Source organism: Ranitomeya imitator, chromosome 1 (genome assembly GCF_032444005.1).
Source record: "Ranitomeya imitator isolate aRanImi1 chromosome 1, aRanImi1.pri, whole genome shotgun sequence".
Taxonomy (NCBI): Eukaryota; Metazoa; Chordata; class Amphibia; order Anura; family Dendrobatidae; genus Ranitomeya; species Ranitomeya imitator.
In genome coordinates this window covers 957,481,688-957,501,502 of record NC_091282.1, presented here as the reverse complement: position 1 = coordinate 957,501,502, position 19,815 = coordinate 957,481,688, and the positions used below count along the sequence as shown (strand labels likewise).

The following is a 19,815-nucleotide window of genomic DNA, read 5'->3' as shown; positions in this document are numbered from 1 at the left end:
CTGGAATATTTCCCCAGTAAAATGGGTACCCCTATCTGGCTTGATCACCTCAGGCATGCCGTAACGGGGTATCAGTTCATGTGCTATTTTAATGGCAGTAGTTTTTGCTGAGGCTTTACGAACTGGATAAGCCTCTGGCCACCCTGAGAACATGTCCACACACACAAGCACATATTCGTATCCATTGTACCTAGGAAGTTGGATGTAGTCGATCTGGAGTCTTTGAAAGGGATACAGTGGTCTTACATGATGCTTGGTTGGGGTTTTAATGGCCTGACCTGGATTGTGTGCCAGGCATATAGCGCATGCAGCACACATGTTCCGAGCAAAATTACCAAAGCCTGGAGCCAACCACCTTTCTTTTACCTTGAGCGTCATACCATTTGCCGACACATGCGTGGGTAGGTGGAGGTCACTTGCCACTGCGGGGTACCAGGCTCTGGGTAAACACAACAAAGTTCCTTTTTTCCATAATCCTTGCTGATCTTCTGCCCCTTTTTTCTGCCACTGCCCTCGTTCTTCGTCGTCTACCTGTTTCTGAGCTTCCTTCAATCTTTCCTCATCATCTTCAGAGCTATCTAGTGTGTGGGCATGATGTAAGGGTTTACGTGCTGCCTGTTTTGCTGCCTTATCGGCTTTATCGTTACCCCTGGCTTCCTCGGTGTCGAGTCTCACATGTGCAGCTACCTTTATCACCGCTATTTCTTTAGTTTCTTGTGCTGCCTCCAGAATCTGTCTAATGAGGGAGGCATGTTTAACAGGTTGGCCTGAAGCAGTCATATAACCTCTGGCTCTCCATATTACGCCAAAATCGAAAATAATGCCATGTGCATATCTAGAATCAGTGTATATGTTTGCTGTCTGATCTTTGGCTATTTTTAGAGCTTCAACTAATGCCGTAAGTTCTGCTTCTTGTGCAGACTGATTAGCAGGGAGAGGTTCTGCTTTCAGCACTTCATGCTGAGTTACTACCGCATAACCTGTATGAAATTGTCCATTCATATCTGCATATCTACTGCCATCTATGAAAAGTTCAAATGTAGCATTACAGAGTGGCTTGTCACGTACATTACATAAGCCCTGAGTCTCTTGTTCCATTAATTGTACACAATCATGCATTGACTTTGATGGGTCAAAGGAGTTGGAGAGTGCAGTTTCAAAGGAGTTGGAGAGTGCAGTTTCCTCAGGTATGGTACCCCCCTCAGACTCTAAAGGGAGCAAAGACGCGAGATTAAGAGTCTGAATCCTGGCAAAGGAAATGTTGGGCGGCAGTAGTAGGGAACATTGGAGACGGAGGTGTCTGGCCATTGAAATATGTTTAGGTTGGACCTGGTTAAGAATGCCATGTACATCATGAGTGGTCTGAACTAGAAGTGGGTGATCAAGAACAATCTCAGAAGCTTTATCTAATAACAGTGAAATTGCGGCTACTACTCTTACACAAGAAGGTGCGGCTCTAGCTACAGGGTCCAGATGAGCTGATATGTATGCCACAGGTCTCTGTTTGTTTCCATGTTTTTGTGTGAGCACCCCTGTAGCATGTGAGGATATCTCAGCTGCCATCAATTGAAAAGGTTTAGTGTAGTCTGGGAGTCCCAAAGCCGGAGCTGATACCAGTGCTGTTTTCAAAGAGGAAAATGACTGTTTAGCCTCTTCACTGAGTGAATATGGTGTGTTGGCAATACAGTCATATAAAGGCTGCATGAGTTGACTTGCATGTATGATCCACTGTCTACAGTGTGAAACAATACCTAGGAAAGCACGCAGCTGTTTGTGATTCCTGGGTTCAAGCATGTTACGTATGGCTTCCGTACGTTTGAGGTGTGAGGTGTCTGATGCCCTGTGATATGCAGTGACCTAAAAACATGACTGTTTGTTGACAAGCCTGGAGTTTCTGTCTATTTACTTTACAGCCTTCTTGCGCTAGGAAAATTAAGAAATTAACAGTTGAGGTAACTGCCGTCTGCTCATCAGGGCAACAAATAAGTAAGTCATCTACATACTGTAGAATGACTACTCCTGGTTCTGGGATGAAATTTTTTAGCACGGTCTGCATTGCTTCAGAGTACAAAGTTGGTGAGTGTACCACACCTTGTGGCAATCTTGTCCATGCTAATTGTTTACCCTTGAATGTAAAGGCAAACAAATGCCAACAGTTCTTATGTAGTGGCACAGAAAAAAATGCGTTTGATAAGTCAATTACCGTAAAATATGCAGCAGTGCTGGGAATTTGAGACAGTAAGGTATGAGGATTCGGTACCACAGGGGTGACCGGTGCCAAGTCGTGCACCATGCGATATTTCACCATAGTTTCTTTGGAGGACACTTTCTTTTTAACAGGATATAAGGGTGTATTGGCGGGTGACCTGATTTCTACCAAAACACCTTGTAACACATAATCCTGAATTTGTTGAGAAATCGCCTGTTCTTGCTGGGCGCTGATGGGGTATTGCCTAAGCTGAGGTAATATGGTTCCCGGGGCAATTTCTAACAGTATAGGAGCTACTGATAAAAATCCTACATCAGTGTCTCCTTTTGCCCATAGGCTGTCAGGAACCCGAGACAAGTCAATTTTTGCTTGTTGAGTGTAAATTTCGGGAAAATCCTCCATTGCCTGTATTCTAACATATGGTTCCAGAGTTTCTGCATCTTCAGGGATGGTCAGCATAACTGTGCCATCTTCTCTAAAATGGATGTTTGCATGCATTTTACTTAAGACATCAGTACCCAACAAGCAGGTAGGTGCACCTTTAGCAAATAAAAATTTGGATACAAAAGTTTTAGGGCCAAAGCTCACATTTAAAGGTTTTGTAAAGGGCAACGCCTGAATTTTACCATCATACCCTTCTGCATATGTAACCTTTGAGGATATATTGTCAGGATATGGTAAAAAGTCCTGATTTAAAATGGAGGATGTTGCTCCCGTATCTATCAGAAAAGGTACATTTTTACCCTCAACTTCAACTTGTATTATTGGTCTTCTAGAAGGAAGAGAGACCTGCATAACTTTCAGTCATTCTGAGCTGTCTGTTTGATCAGGCACTGGGTTATTTATCCTATTTTTGGGTACAAAGGTTCCTGAATCTATATCTGCTTTTCTCTTCCTACATTCCCTTTGGAAATGTCCTGGCTTCTTACAGTAATGACAAGTAAACTTTTGATTAGCAGAGCCAGTATTAGCCTGTGCAATTCTTACTGGCTTAGAATTTTCTCTTAAGTCCATTTCTATCCCTACAGCTTTCTGTCTAGCCAGGTGTGGGTCTTCCAAGGTTCTCCAATCAGGGGTTGCGGCCTTAAGCTTTTCCTTCACTTTTGGAGACAATCCATCTATAAAGGTTTTTGTAACTAACCTCATCATTCCTGGAGCGGTTAGATCCATGCCTTCATCTCTGAAATTATTTTCGACACTTAGATAATATTCGTCTACTGATTGTCCAGATTTCTGAGCCACCACTCCCGTTGTTCCTCTCTGCCTCTGTCTCTCCCTCATGAAAACCATTAAGTGATCTACAAATTGTGTACCTGCTTCTATCGTTTGTAAGGCACCATCTCCTGCTTGGGGCCTATGTACCTGTAGATTTGCTAATAGCTCCTGGAAGAGTCCAGGAGTCATTTTCATTCTACATAATTCTTCTCCATCTGCCCAAACTCCAGCGTGAGTCTGCATAATTTGCTGTATATATTGTGCAAATCTAACTGGACACTGGGTGGGATCTGGTGCGTTATGCAAGAGAGACATGCCTTCAGCGGGGGACCAAGGGAAATATTGTCGAGTTTGGTGATATCTAGTTCCCATTACTCCGTCAGCACCAGGTTCCCTAAAGGGTCTTGGTACTACCCTAACAGGGGCAAGTACAGCGCCATGTCTAGGTGTACCACAGGCTAGGCAATCATTTCTCCAGTCTGGATTTTGTTGTCCACAGTGCGGACATACCCATCCTCCTGGTCCGGCTAAACTTTGAGGTGGTGTTTGGAGAAAAGATGGGGCATGTGGGTTAAGGTATGGGGGTGGGGTATTTTTAGATTCCACATTTTGTTTTTCTCCACAGCCTGTGGGTCTAATACACCACTTTTTACTCTGTTGATTATATGTCCATCCCTCATTTTCTGCTACCCTAGAGACATCAATCAATGCTTGGATCTGATCTATCCATTTCTTGTCTCTGATTATGCCTTTTTTCCTTTCCTGAATTCCTTCCCATAGTTTTCTACTAAAAGCTTCTGCCCTAGTAACTCCAAACTTACAAAAAATCTTTTTCAGCCCCTTAGTGGCATCTTCACCACTTCTCTCCTTTATGATAGTATAGATATCTAATTCTTCTGGTTCCGACTTTGTTTGCTTATTCCCCATTTTCTTATCCTGAGCTTTCTTGCCCTAGGTGGCGTTTGGGTATGAGAATACCTCGTTACCTTCTTCCTAAGGAGCTAGGATGTCTTTTTCTTGCCCTAGGTGGCGTTTGGGTATGAGAATACCTCGTTACCTTCTTCCTAAGGAGCTAGGATGTTTAAACTGTGTTGATGTAAGAAAATCCTGATTCCTACACCTATAGCAAACAACACAAATGCAACCAGACAGAAAAAGAAAATACAACGTATCTTGTCCCAGGCTAATTTATCTGTCCTGGGCTCATACTATCATACACTTATCCGTCACCAGGTTTTTGTCAAAGACAGGATCAGAGATTGAACATAGGCGCGGAGGTCTCCCCGAAAGGACGCAACCACGTTGCCCAGTGGGACAGTCACTTCTTCTGTTTCAACCCCCTGGGCGGCTTATAGGGCTATTCCCAACTTCCACACACCTTCTATTCACATTCACTCTCATTCAATGCCGTACTCCGTGAGGTGATCAATTCCTAAATAGTTCAAGAACCCGAGCTATAGGTATCCTCCTCTACTAGAACTACCCGCTAAAGAACACGACACAGAAAATCTTACGGACAGTGCAGGGCAGATATAAGAGATCTAACAGTGTCTCTTACCTGGCCAGGTTTTTGTTCATCTGCCCTCCATTATCCCAGATTCTCTTTTCGTTCGTATTCTGCCGGTGTTCTTGAAGGAATACACAGACCTCGGGTCCCTGTTCAGGCGCCAGGAAATGTCGGGATCACACTCAGTCGGAGCAGCCTTTGGAAGTGGGGAATCACCAGAAATAAATACACAAGACACGTCTTGTATAGTGTATCACTGGGAAGTCTCTGAAGCACGCCTGCCTTCAATGTGCTATCCCTTCTTTATATAGTGGTTTCAGTAGGTTTAGTGGTTATACAAGTTTTGCATGTTTAAACAAAGAGACAAAACAGGAAAGAAAGAAAAGAAAACAGTTTCGTGGGCGGCAGTTTCACAACAAACAGTACAAAGGCAATTCCACAGACAAGAAAAACAGGATTTCATACTATAGCTAAAATGTCCTTGAATGGACAGGTCAATATTTATCACAAATTCTTTTTTTTATTTTTGTTCATTGAGGTAATCATTTTTGTTCTGCTCTTCACACAGGTGATGGTGCCCACAACGGCTGGAGCTGCGCTTGTCCAATGAGGTCCTGAAGGCAGCGATGGTCCGTCTTCTGGCGGCAGCGGTTAGGTCTCCGGTACCTTCCGCTGAGCCCCTAGTCCATATATTGATGTGGCCAGGGAAGCGTGGCCAATTGCACGGTCTGAGCTCACCGTAGTCCGGTAGATATACACTGGGGAAGCGGGGCGCAGATGGCGGTCCTGCATCCGGTCTTAGGGCAGCGCGCGCACAGTATGCACAGGCCCAGAGCGTTTGGCACCTTGCTTCATGGTGGCCAAAGGGCACACCGCACGCCTCTCCTCACAGTCTGTCAGCAGTACCTGTTCCTGGCAAATCTGCCTGTTTCCGCATGCGCACCCTTAGCCACAACCCCTGCAAGTATTGGTCCAGTCCCTTAAAGGGCCACTATCACCCCCTCCAGCCGTTATAAACTAAAAGAGCCACCTTGTGCAGCAGTAATGCTGCATTCTAACAGGGTGGCTGTTTTAGTTTTTTGTTCATGTATTCCCAAAATAAAGCACTTTGAAACTTATCCAAAATACCTGTCTTTGTCCATGGAGGCGGGTCCTCACTCCCCAGCTTGAACCGCTACTCTGCCGTCACTCACATCTTCAGGGGCTTTCGGTACCGCCCCCTCCGCGCTTTTTTCGCTTCAAAACCGGTGCCTGCGCTGTGTACAACTGTATGGGGCAGGCGCAGCTTACTGCGCCTGCACCACACAGTTGTACACAGCGCAGGCTTTGAAGCGAAAAAAGCACGGAGGGGGCGGCGCCGAAAGCCCCTGAAGATGTGAGTGACGGCAGAGTAGCGGTTCAAGCTGGGGAGTGAGGACCCGCCTCCATGGACAAAGACAGGTATTTTGGATAAGTTTCAAAACGCTTTATTTTGGGAATACATGAACAAAAAACTAAAAGAGCCACCTTGTTAGAATGCAGCATTACTGCTGCACAAGGTGGCTCTTTTAGTTTTTAACGGCTGGAGGGGGTGACCGTGGCCCTTTAAGCTTTCCCCCAGACAACAGAGGAGACAGCCCCGACAGTTCAGGAACCGACACAGAACAGGTATCCGAGGCACGGTCCCTCTTATTACAAAAGCACCACAGCTCAGAGTTCATAGAAGGAGCCCATTGAAGCTTCAGGAATTGAACAATGTTAATGTGGAAGAATGGGCCAAAATCACACCTAAGCAATGCATGCAACTACGAATAAAAGAGAGAAAATAGCATATGGACGGCACTGCCCCAACTAAATCCATAATCTTCAGGAAAGCCGGTACTAGAAAGCTATATCATGTCAGCAACAGCCATGGCAAAAAAGATATCGGGTGCAAAACCATGAAATAACATATGTGTCCCAGGTAGCAAAAGAAAAAAGCAGGATGCACTCACCAATCTTCAAAGTAGCAAATTTTATTGAGTCTTCACAATTAAAACTTCATGGCCGGGGGAGAAGAAAAGGAGCTCGTGCGAGCAGGGGAGACGACGGCCGTCGTCTCCCCTGCTCGCACGAGCTCCTTTTCTTCTCCCCCGGCCATGAAGTTTTAATTGTGAAGACTCAATAAAATTTGCTACTTTGAAGATTGGTGAGTGCATCCTGCTTTTTTCTTTTGCTACCTGGAATGCATGCAACTATTTTCTCTTTAGAGTAGAGGTCTTGAAGCTGTCCTCACCAACAAAGGCTTTTGTATAAAGCATTAAATACAATTAAGTAAGCGTGTTAAATACTTTTTCCCTGTGTCATTTCTCATTATTACACAACTTAATTTATAGACATCTATGGTTTGATTTCTTTGCCTGTATGGATAGGATGAGTTATTACCAACATTGACTGAGAATTTCAGGTCAATAGCACCTTTAGAAATATGTGACATTGGCGATATGTTCAATACTGATTTCACCCACTGTACATACAATGCACTGCATATACAGACATATAACATCAATGTAAGGCCGGGATCAGACATGCGAGAAATACGTCCGAGTCTCGCATGGTAATCCCCAGCCTTGCCGCCTGCACTCCGGACCGGAGCGTGCGGCCGCATAGCAGTACATGGAGCCGCACGCTCCGCTCCCGAGTGTCGGGTGCAGGGCCGGAGATTACCATGCGAGACTCGGACGTATTTCTCACATGTGTGATCCTAGCCTAAGAGTGATTGTACAGAGGTAAAAAAAAATAAAATTAGAGCTCTACCATGAGTTCTGTGTTATGTCATAAGCAATGCATCCCGAGACCATTCATATGTGAGCCTACTAATGACTTTGCCTAAGAACATTGCCATGAATAACGATATCTACTTTATGAATCCGCCAAGAGCACCCAATGATCCAGGAGCAATTTGGACAGGAACAATGTTTTTCTAGCTTGATGGAGACCATTTCACAAGGCAAAAGTGATGATGGTGAACAAGGAAGATATATTTATTGGTAGCATGTTAGCCAGTGGATAGAAAAATATTTAGAATTGAGAGTCCTCAATGGTTGATACCTTTTAATGGCTAACTGAAAAGATGGTAACAAAGTGCAAGCTTTTGAGACTACTCCGGTCTCTTCATCAGGCATAGACTAATAGAAATTCTGAATAATCACATATTTATGCACAACACAGCACAAAAAAATGCCATAGATAAGACAGGGGGCGTGAAGCAGAATTACTATTATGTGAGTGATAAACAGTTATGTTCATAAATATTGGAACAGTTCATAGATAAGGAGTGTGAATGTTTTATTGTCCTCTGATTGGGGTCCGGTACTGTGTTATGATGACCCCACAGGGTCTGAGGAGCAAATTCCTTAGTTGATGTAAAAAGACAAATCCATGCAACACATTCATTCCTGCACTGAGAGTGTCAAAGGTCATAATGTGTTTATACACACAGACTCTTCTGTCTTTCTGAGATTTGAAGTTACCTTTTAATACAAGTAATTTCAATGGTGAACAAAACATTGCTGTCAGTGACTATGGCATCTAGATGGTTAATAGAGGGTGGGGGCTCCCTCTTAACACTATCAGAACCCCGAGATCATGATTGTGTGGTTCTGATAGTTGCCATGGCAAATAAATAAGGGTCAGTAATTAAGATCTGATTTACCAGCATCAATTTTTGTACTAAAGAGACAGCAAAGCCAGAGATCTTTAAAAAAAGCTGGTTGCACACATGCTAGTGTGAATGAACCTGCAGGCAAAAATGTGATGATGGAAAATAAACCTCTTTGTTGCAGTACATGTATTTTTTTCCCCCAATACTTTCAAATACTGAGGCATATAAGGTCCCTGGCGTTCCAGAGTACAGGGATATAAGTGCTCCATGTGTCACTGTATGGTCCCTACGTAGTACAGATAATTTTCTCTAGCTGCACTAAAGCATAGATCTGTGATGCAGCATGGCACAATTTTGAGTGAAAATATGGGTATATAGAAATAAGGAAGGCACCCATAGGGGCAGATTCATTAAAACCAGCATTGTGCATGTCAGTGTTGGTGAAGGGACATGCAGGAGTAATGCATCTAATTCACATAGTGAGTTAAGTGCATCTTACAAGTGCAGTGTGCCTCTGCCAGAAATGTACTCCATTGATGAATTAGATTAGCTGTCCTGCCTGTGCTCCACCCATTTAGGCAACACAGATCGGCACTAAAGTGAAAACACCAAAATTATTCAGCTGTTTTATGCCAGAATTGTGATGTAAACACCTTAAAGAATCAGGTCTACAGACTTCGGTACAACTTTTAGGATGGGAGAGGTGTAATATGGTAGTGCATGTGTGGCCATGGTCTGCAAATTAAACCTTTACATTCTTGAAGAAGACAGTCACTGACACGCCATGTAACAGAATATTACTATATTTTCATAGAGAGAGCCATCCATACATCAGATTTCAGATTCAAACCTCTTTGGTCATTTAACAGTGCAAGGAAGGCTAAAAAACAAACACGAGCCATTAGCCAGGTGGGCATATCATTTTTGAGGCTAGTTAACTTATAGTAAAAGTACATTGTGTAACACTTGACTTAGGAAATGGCCTATATTAGGCCGTGCAAGTGTTTTAGTCTGTTGCGCTTACAATAAGTTGTGCCAGGTTTTGGTTTGCATTATGTGGAAATTTGGTCCTGGTTGCTCGAACAGTCCTTAAGTCATGTCACTTCAACCTGTAACACACTGAACTATGAGAGATAAGAAACATGTCCATTTTACTGAGAACAGCCCAGAATCAGGAGCCTCTCTACACTTGATTCTTTTGCCTTCAGCATCACTTGTGTACTCAAGCTCTTCACAACCACAAGATTTCAAGAACAATTATGACAGATAGGATTTGAAGGGAAGTGTGAAACATGAAGATTTCTTGATCTTGTGATTTAGTACAATTAGATTACAAAATATGACTTAAGAAAATAAATACATAAAAAAATTGGAAAAATAAGCCATTCTGTGATGGAGAAGACCGTTTTGTAAAGCCTGCATTTTCAGTTATCTGAGTCTTGTAGAAATCAGGATTATGGTAACTTCTGACAGTTCATTATCTTCTCAGAGCGGCAGGAAAGCAGAAGACCACCCATCTCGGAGAGTTCCGGAGCGTCCTGCAGAAACACAATACAAACTTTAGTAAGAAATTCTCTACATCTCCACATTAGGAATCCGAATGAAGGAGCTAACCTAAAATGAACTTCAATTTTCAACTGCAAAACTTGTTAGCTTGTTTCTCAGTACTTAGGCGTCAGCTGATGAGAGTAGTACTCTCCTCATCAAACACCTGCGCTCGCTGATAGCAGCAAGAGCAGGCGAGGCTGATGGGAGTATTCACTGGCCAACACCTGTGCAATAAAGAAATAAACAGGCATTGGTTCCCGTCTATTTTTGATAACCAGAGTAGGTAAAGCTGACAGCTGTAGGCTGCAAACCCCAGCTGTCAAATTTATATGGGCTTGTTATATAAAAAAAAAAAAAATACAGGGGTCCTCAAGCTGTTTTTTTTTTTAAATTTAATAACTGTGTGCGGTTCGGTCCCCCCCCCTCCAATTTTGACAACTAGACAAAAAAAACAGACAGCTCTTCTGAAACTGGGAAAGGGCAATGGATATTAGCACTCCAAAGCTTATAAGTAGTCTGCAACCACCCCAGAAAAGGAGCAATTATTGGATGCGCTAGTTCTGGCACTTCGCCCAGCTCTTCCCACTTGCCCATGTGCGGTGGCAAGTGGGGTAATATTTATGGGGTTGATGTTAGCTTTGTAATGTTAACTGACATTAAGTCCACAGATTAGTAATGGAGAGGCCTCAGTGAGACGCCCCCATTACTAACCCCATAGTCATATTGTGAAAAATACATAGCCAGAATAAAGATCTTTAAATTGATAGAAAGAGACAGACTATTTTTTTCACAGGTTATCATTGGACAAGTGAGGAATATGGTGTTTTATTATTTTTTTTGGCTGTGACAGTGGGATATGGGCATCAATGGATTATCGGTGGAAAGGCGAGTATAACTTTGCTTTTTTATGGATAAATAAGGGGTGGGGAGTTTTTATTTCAAATAAAAGGTGTTGGTGTCTATTTTAATTATAGATGACTATTCTGGCTGTGTATTTTTTACAATATGACTATGGGGTCAGTAATATGGGCGCCACCTCTCATTTACTAACATGTGGGCTTGATGTCAGCTGACATTAGAAAGCGAACCAACTCCAAAAATTATTGTGTTATATATAGGTGTTATATGGAGCATTATATGGGGCCCATAATGAACTGCATGGAGCATTATATGGGGCCCATAATGAACTGCATGGAGCATTATATGGGGCCCCGGGAGGGAGAGGGAGGAGGAGGAGAAATAAGAGCTAGCATCCTATAAATTTAGATATAGCTTGGGGACGCATTCATGCAGGGGAGCATTCGTGCACTTTTAATTGAAGTACATTTATCAAAGTGCTGGCAGTTACAACATGGCAGTTAGACAGGGCAGGAGACAGGTAAGGCTACTTTCACACTAGCGTCGGAATCTCCCCGTCGCAATGTGTCGGGCAGAGATTCCGACGCTAGCGTTTAATGCACTGCACAACGGAGGCAGCGGATGCATTTCTCCGGCGCATCCGCTGCCCCATTGTGAGGTGCGGGGAGGTGGGGGCGGAGTTCCGGCCGCGCATGCGCGGTCAGAAAAAGCGGTCCGTCAGGAGCAAAAAACGTTACATGTAGCGTTTTTTGCTCCCGACGGTCCGCCAAAGCACGACGCATCCGTCGCACGACAGATGCGACGTGTGGCAATCCGTCGCAATGCGTCGTCAATACAAGTCTATGGGGAAAAAACGCATCCTGCAAGCACTTTTGCAGGATGCGTTTTTTCTGCAAAACGACGCATTGTGACGGATTGCAGTTAACGCTAGTGTGAAAGTAGCCTAAGACAAATAAATCTATTCCCTGTACATTTCGAGCACAACAAATATTCACCATATACATTTGTATGATCGATATCCTGGTTGCTGCATTCACTCACATTCACCACCCTTGCATTAACTCTTTATAGTCCATCCATATCGGCCTCTCTCTCCTTTCCTCTCCTATGTATAGCACTCATGCTCTGTTCACATTCCGTACAGTCCCACCATCCAACACGAGACGCTCTCACAAATCACTTAACCATTTGCTCACTCTTTCCATCCTCCTTTTCCCCTAGTCGCAGGAGACCTCTCTCCCAACCCCGGCCCCCTCATGTTATAGTAAGTCTAACCTTCCAACTGCTACATTCAGAAACCCCTCTAACCTTATTAATATCCCATGCATGTATTCTGCCTCTTTCAATTGTGCCCTTTGGAATTCTCGCTCTGTGTGTAATAAACTCCATTTCATCCATGACTTCTTCCTTTCTATTTCTCTTAATCTCCTGGCTCTTACTGAATCCTGGATCCAGCAGACACCACCGCTGCTGCTGCTCTTTCATATGGTGAACTACACTTTTCTCATACCCCAAGATCAGACAACAGAGCAGGTGGAGGTGTTGGTCTGCTCCTATCACCCAAATGTACCTTCCAAGTTATCCCCTCCCCTCCCCCCCAAGTACCGTCACTTGTCTACCCTTCCTTTGAAGCCCATGCTGTCAGACTCTGCATCCCCTTCTCCATGTGAGTGGCGGTGGTGTATCGTCATCCCTCTCATAAGTTCCTGGATCACTTTGCCACTTGGCTTCCACATTTTCTCTCCTGTGACATCCCCACCCTCATCATGGGTGATTTCAACATCCCCATTGCTTTTTCCCTCTCCCATTTGCTTCTCACCTTTTATCTCTATCCTCCTTTTTCTGCCTCTCGCAGCATACTAACTCTCCAACGCATGAAGACAGAAACTCCCTCGACTTGGTCTTCTCCCGGCTTTGCTCAGTGGACGATTTCACAAACTCCCCTCTCCCGCTCTGACCACAACTTTCTTTCGTTCTCCATCAAAAACTGCCATCCCACTCAGATCACCCCCACTTTCCTCATTGATAGAAACATACAGGCCATTAACACCCAGAAACTTATGAAGAACTTGCAGTCCTCATTAGCCCCTATTCTCCTCCATCTCATGTCCTGATTCTGCACTGAAGCATTACAATGAAACCCTGCAAAGTGCCCTGGATGAAATTGCACCTCCTATACATAGAACAACTCAGCACAGACGGCGACAACCGTGGCACATGCTGCAAACACGTTTCCTGCAGCGGTGCCCCAGGTGCGCCGAACGTCTGTGGAGAAAATCTTATCTACCCAAATATTTCATCCATTTTGAGTTCATGCTTAAAACATACAACTCTGCCCTTCACCTCTCCAAACAAACCTATTTTAAACACGCTCATCACCTCACTGTCCAATAACCTTAAACGTCTCTTTGAAACTTTTCATTCCCTAGTCATCCCAAGAGTGCAGGCCCCAACCACGGATCTCCATGCTGACGATCTGGCCAATTACTTCAAAGAAAAAAATTGACCACATCCGACAGGAAATTATCTCTCAATCCCTTCATACCATGCACTGTCCTCCCTCCGCCACTGCATTTAGTTCACTGACTTTCCCCAGCTGTCACCTCTCACCTAACAAAAATATTCAACCTCTCTCTCTCTCTCTTCCGGTATCTTTCCCTCCTCATTTAAGCATACCATCATACATCCATTACTTAAAAAGCCATCCCTCAATCAAAACTGTGCCGCTAACTATAGACCTGTCTCTAATCTTCCCTTTATCTCAGAAATCCTCGAACGCCTGGTCCACTCCAGTCTTATCCGCTATCTCTCAGATAACTCTCTTCTCGACCCTTTTCAATCTGGTTTCCGCTCTTTACACTCTACTGAAACTGTCCTCACTGAAGTCTCTAATGATCTACTAACAGCTAAATCTAATGGTCACTACTCCATGCTAATTCTTTTGGATCTCTCCGCAGCATTCGACACTGTGGATCATCAGCTCCTCCTCACTATGCTCCGCTCCATCGGCCTCAAGAACACCATTCTCTCCTGGCTCTCCTCCTCTCTGACCGCTCTTTCGCTGTATCTTTTGCTGGTTCCTCCTTTCACCTTCCTCTTACTGTTGGGGTTTCTCAAGGATCAATCCTAGGTCCCTTCCTCTTCTCTTTGTATACTGCCCCTATTGGACAAACAATAGATTTGGTTTCAAATACCATCTCTATGCTGATGACACGCCTGCCTTTTTAGAAAACACCAGTGATTGTCTTACCGCCATCTCTAACATCATGTCCTCCCTCTATCTGAAACTGAACCTGTCAAAAACTGAACTCCTCGTGTTCTCTCCCTACTTTGACTCTGCAAAAACTCTGTTTCACTCATTCTCGTCTGGACTATTGTAACTCTCTACTAAACTCTCACCTCTCCAATCTGTCCTGAATGCTGCAGCCAGGATCATATTCCTCACCAATCGTTATACCAATGCCTCTACCCTGTGCCAGTCATTACACTGGTTACCCATCCACTCCAGAATCCAGTACAAAACTATTACCCTCAACCACAAAGCACTCCATGGTTCAGCACCACCCTACATCTCCTCTCTGGTCTCAGTCTACCACCCTATCCATGCTCTCCGTTCTGCTAATGACCTGAGGTTAGCATCCTCAATAATCAGAACCTCCCAATCCCGTCTCCAAGACTTTACACGTGCTTCGCCAATTCTTTGGTATGCACTACCCAGGTTAATACGATTAATCCCCAATCCCCACAGTTTTAAGCATGCCCTAAAAACTCATTTGTTCAGACTGGCCTACCGTCTCAACGCACTAACCTAACTATCCCTGTGTGGCCCATTCAAAAAAGTTAAACCATAATCAGGTTCCGCTCATCACGTTCTCATACACTTTATTCAATTAATAGCCCTCTGTGTCTGTACTGTTACATATTTGAGCAGTTAACTGGTTCATGCAGCTTTACATGAACACCCGATCCTTACACTATGGCTGGTCTGAACAACGAAAGCAATTGTTACCATCCACCTCTCGTGTCTCCCCTTTTTCCTCATAGTTTGAAAGCTTGCGAGCAGGGCCCTCATTCCTCTTGCTATCTGTTTTGAACTGTTATTGTTATGCTGTATTGTCTGTACAAATCCCCTCTATAATTTGTAAAGCGCTGCGGAATAAGTTGGCGCTATATAATTATCCTATCGATGTGTCATCAAGATCAAAGTGGCTGAAAACCTTTTAAGTGCGTTATTCTGTAATGTCCGATTGACATTATATGTGTATCGTTTAGAGCATAAAATGCTGCAGAATATGCTGGCCCAACATGAATTATTAATATCCAAGAAGACAGCCTGACTTTCAGGAATTCAGTATCTGGGATCCTATTGGCTTCCAGCAATCTACATCAGAATTGCTAGATATGCCATCCATATAGCTGTGGAAATAGAATTTCTGCACCGATTACTAAGAACAAATGACAGTAGTTACAGGACTCATCAAGGCAATACCGTTACGTCATTCAGTAGCTTCTGACAAAGCCCCTCCCTTTTCACTCTACCCATTAACATCTGCATATTTTACAGCTCTCCCCAGATGAGACAAGGGCAGTAAGGCTATGTGCACACTAGGAAGGGGGCTGCGGGTTCTCCCGCAGCGGATTTGATAGATCTGCAGAGCAAACCTGCTGCAGTTATCCCTGCAGATTTATCGCGGTTTGTGTTGCGGGTTCCGCTGTGGGTTTAATCCTGCACATGCAGCATCAATAGTAATGTTAAAAATAATAAAAAATAATGATATACTCACCCTCTGACGTCCCGATCTCCTCGGCGCTGCACGCTGCGGTCCGGTTCCAAAGATGCTGTACGAGAAGGACCTTCGTGACGTCACGGTCATGTGACCGCGACGTCACGGCCATGTGAGCGACGTCACCGCAGGTCCTGCTCGCATAGCAACCTGAGACCGGACGGCCGCGTGCAGCGCTGAGAGGTGAGTATATCATTTTTTATTTTAGTTTTTTTTTTTTTTTTACACAAATATGGTTCCCAGGGCCTGGAGGAGAATTACCTCTCCTCCACCCCGGGTACCATCTGCACATTAGCCGCATTACTTCCCGCAAGTAAGCGGATCAATGCATTCCTATGGGTGCAGAATCGCTGCGATTCTGCACAAAGAAGTGACATGCAGCGGGTTGTAAACCACTGCGTTCCCGCGCGGTTTTTCCCGCAGCATGTGCAAAGCGGTTTGCGGTTTCCATAGGGTTTACATGTTACTGTAAACGCAATAGAAACTGCAGCGGACCCGCAGCGGCAAAATCGCCGCGGTAAAAAACGCAAAGTGTGAATATGGCCTAATAAAAAAAAAAAAAAAAAAAGAAATCACCATTCACCTCCAGGAGAATGATCACAAGTAAAGGACAAGGTGAACTGAAAGAATCCAAGTGTCTTCATACCTTATTTCCACACAGGAAACAAAATCCAGAATCTATGACTTGATCATAAAACATTGATCTTAATTCCAAAGTCCACCTAACACAGTGCCGTGTGACTTGCCAATGCGTTTGAGACTTGTGTCAGTACTGCAGCAAGGCGCGGGAGTGCCGCTATCCAAGCCCTCCAGACCAGGTCACCGTGCAACCTCATTGTGGATCCCACAGGGAAATCCTTCTCCTCTCCTAACATTAATGTGATACCTTGCTCTGTTACCTTCAGAAAATAACTAATGACTAAGACCCGGGATGGGTCAAAATGTCTATTATAATTTTTAGTCGCCTTTCTATACCACCATTTGACCTGCCCCCATTTTTGTATTCTTTGTTCACGGACTTGAATAAAAAAAACTTAATCACCATAAACCAGGAGTGTGCGGTGAATTCTGATCGTCTAGAGTCTTTACAGCCCGTTCCACCAGCACCGCACTCTGACAGTGTGCACACTACTAAATACTCCGTTTTTAGAATGGTGTCACTTTGGGGTATTTTCTGTCATATAGGCCCCTAAAGTCACTTCAAACGTGAGGTGGCCCCTAAAAAATGGTTTTGTAAATTTTGTTGGAAAAATTAGAAAAATCGCTGGTCAACTTCTAGGCTATGTGCACACCTTCATGTTTTTCGTCATAAAAACGTGAAAAAAAACGCTCACATTAAGCATCCTATTAGAATGCAATCCGCATTTTTTGTGCACATGCTGCGTCTTTTTCCGCGGCGGAATTGCATTCCGGAAAAAAAACGCTGCATGTACATTCTTTGTGTGGAATCGCGGGGATTCCGCACACATAGGAATGCATAAATCCTCTTACTTTCCGCATGTGGCTATGCCCACCATGCGAGAAGTAAGCGGATCATGTGCGGTTGGTACCCAGGGTGGAGGAGAGGAGACTCTCCTCCAGGCCCTCGGAACCATATAATTGCTAAAAACGCTCCCAGTAATGCATTGCGAGAATGACCTGTGGTGATGTGCCGTCTCGCGAGACCACTACGTCATCTGGGGTCCTGCCACAAAGCATTACTGGGACCGGAGCATCGCGAGGAGAGGGAAGACTGCTGGGTGACGCCAGAAGGCAAGAATATCATGATTTTTTTTTTAATTATTTTTAACGTTCTTTTACTATTGATGCTGCATAGTTTCTGATTTAAGGGCATAAAAATTGAAAGTTTGAAAAAAAAAAAAAGTGCAACAGTTTCAACATTTTTTTTTTTTAATAAATAAACGCAAGTGATACTGAACAAACGTTACCACCACAACGAAGTACAATATGTCACAAGACGACAGTCTCAGAATCACCGGGACCCGTTCCAGAGTTATGACCTCATATAAAGTCACAGTGGTCATGAAGGTGAAAACAGGCTTGGGGTAAGTTCACACAGGGAGTTTTTGCTGCTTTTTGATGCTAATTTTCAGCTGATTTTTACAGCACCAGCAAAGCCTATGAGATTTCAGAAATCTCATGCACACATTGGGGTTTGTGTGATCAGGATTTTGTGCTTTGCTGCTTTTTTTGGCCATAGAGCATGTCACTTCTATCAGCGTTTTTCACCTATTGGCCTGAAAGTGTTGAAAAAACGCTGCAAATACGCAGGTACCATTATTTGCAGCGTTTTTACTGTAGAAAGTCAATGGACATTAGCATGGACAAAGACAAAAAATGCACGGAAAAAAAAAGCACCTAAGCAGCTTCTTTCCTGCCAAGATCAGGTATTGCTGCAGAAGAAAAAGCAGCAAAAACGCCCTGTGTGAACTTACCCTTTGGGTGAAGGGGATAAACTGAGCCCCTCTCCAATTGGTGATGCTCCATGGATGCTAGAAGTGTTATTTTCTGTGCCCCTCTGTTCCAAAGGTACGACCCAAACTTTCCCTACAGCCAATTAGGCGTGTACCACAAAACGTCCCCAAAAATCAGTGCACCCGCCTAACCGGGAACATGCGACTGGAGGGGGGGGCAGAGGCAGCAACTGGAGGGGGCGGAGAAGCAGCATCTGGAGGGGGCGGAGAAGCAGCAACTGGAGGGGGCGGAGAAGCAGCAACTGGAGGGGGCGGAGAAGCAGCAACTGGAGGGGGCGGAGAAGCAGCAACTGGAGGGGGCGGAGAAGCAGCAACTGGAGGGGGCGGAGAAGCAGCAACTGGAGGGGGCGGAGAAGCAGCAACTGGAGGGGGCGGAGAAGCAGCAACTGGAGGGGGCGGAGAAGCAGCAACTGGAGGGGGCGGAGAAGCAGCAACTGGAGGGGGCGGAGAAGCAGCAACTGGAGGGGGCGGAGAAGCAGCAACTGGAGGGGGCGGAGAAGCAGCAACTGGAGGGGGCTCCGCTCCTATCAACCATCCAGATGCCCTCAGTAACTGATGATAAATGGAGTCACAATGAAGAGGACCAGGAATGACCCCGCCATAGCCACATGGACTCGGAGAGAAACCAGGCGTGGGGGATAGATGGGGCATCTCCACACAGGACCACCAGTGCAGTCCCAGTGGTCACCTCAGCTTATGGGGGTCTTAGTACCATACCCAGCCTCCCCTATGGCTGAGGGAGACCCCTCTGCTGTGTGCTGGGCCGATACTCACTGGCTCAGGGCAGCAGGTAGATGAACACCAGTAACACCAGGTCAAACAGGAAAAAGATCCAGAGGTCGAACCAGTAGGAGTGCTGAGACAGAGTCTGCAGGCAGCCGTGCGCCTCCCTCCGCCGTGCGGCCAGCTCTGCCGGCACCTTCTCCGCGCCTGCGGCCGGCACCTTCCCCGCTCCTGCGGCCAGCTCTGCCGGCACCTTCCCCGCTCCTGCGTCCCCCTCCGGCTGTGCCCGCTGCCGAGTCTCCATGCTACTCACAGGGCCGGCGTGTCACAGTAACTGAAGTATGAGGAGGGCGTCAGGGAGCGCTGGTCATGTGACAGGAAGCAAAGGGAGCGGTCACATGACCGAAAGCTGTGACGTCACCTTATAGTACGGGGAGCGGGGCACGTGTTATGCGCGGTGTCACCTCAGGTAGCGAAGCGACCGTGTGTGGTGTCACCATGGAAACCAAGAATTCAGCTGGGGCGGAAGTAATAGACATGAAGAAGTTATGACATGTGCTGCTACCAGAAATCATTAAGCAATAACAAGCAGCCATGATGAATGTACCTATAGTGATGCTGGTAATCAGGCTGCCATGGTAATATGTACTATAAAGCCTAGTGCTGTAACGTGACCTGCTGCATGATCACTGGTAGATAGAGTGACGGAAGGGCAGTGATGACACCGCCATGTATAACGTGCACATATTAGAGGGGTTGTCCACTACTAGGATGAGGGTGACCCCTTCTTGCAGCCGCAGCCCGGACTTAAATATTCGATTGTGCGAAGTTGGAGACAGTGACGCCACCGCTGATTGGACACAACGGGAGAGCGA

At 45.2% G+C, this 19,815-nt stretch overlaps 1 long non-coding RNA gene across 1 annotated transcript; it reads right to left on the bottom strand.

Annotated features, from left to right (window-relative positions):
• Positions 1-9,340: 9,340 nt before the first annotated feature.
• Positions 9,341-19,321, bottom strand: LOC138656658 (uncharacterized). Its single transcript, XR_011316958.1, has 2 exons — positions 18,992-19,321; positions 9,341-10,091 (listed from the first exon to the last, which is right to left on the bottom strand). It is a non-coding gene; the product is annotated as an uncharacterized lncRNA (long non-coding RNA).
• Positions 19,322-19,815: the final 494 nt, after the last annotated feature.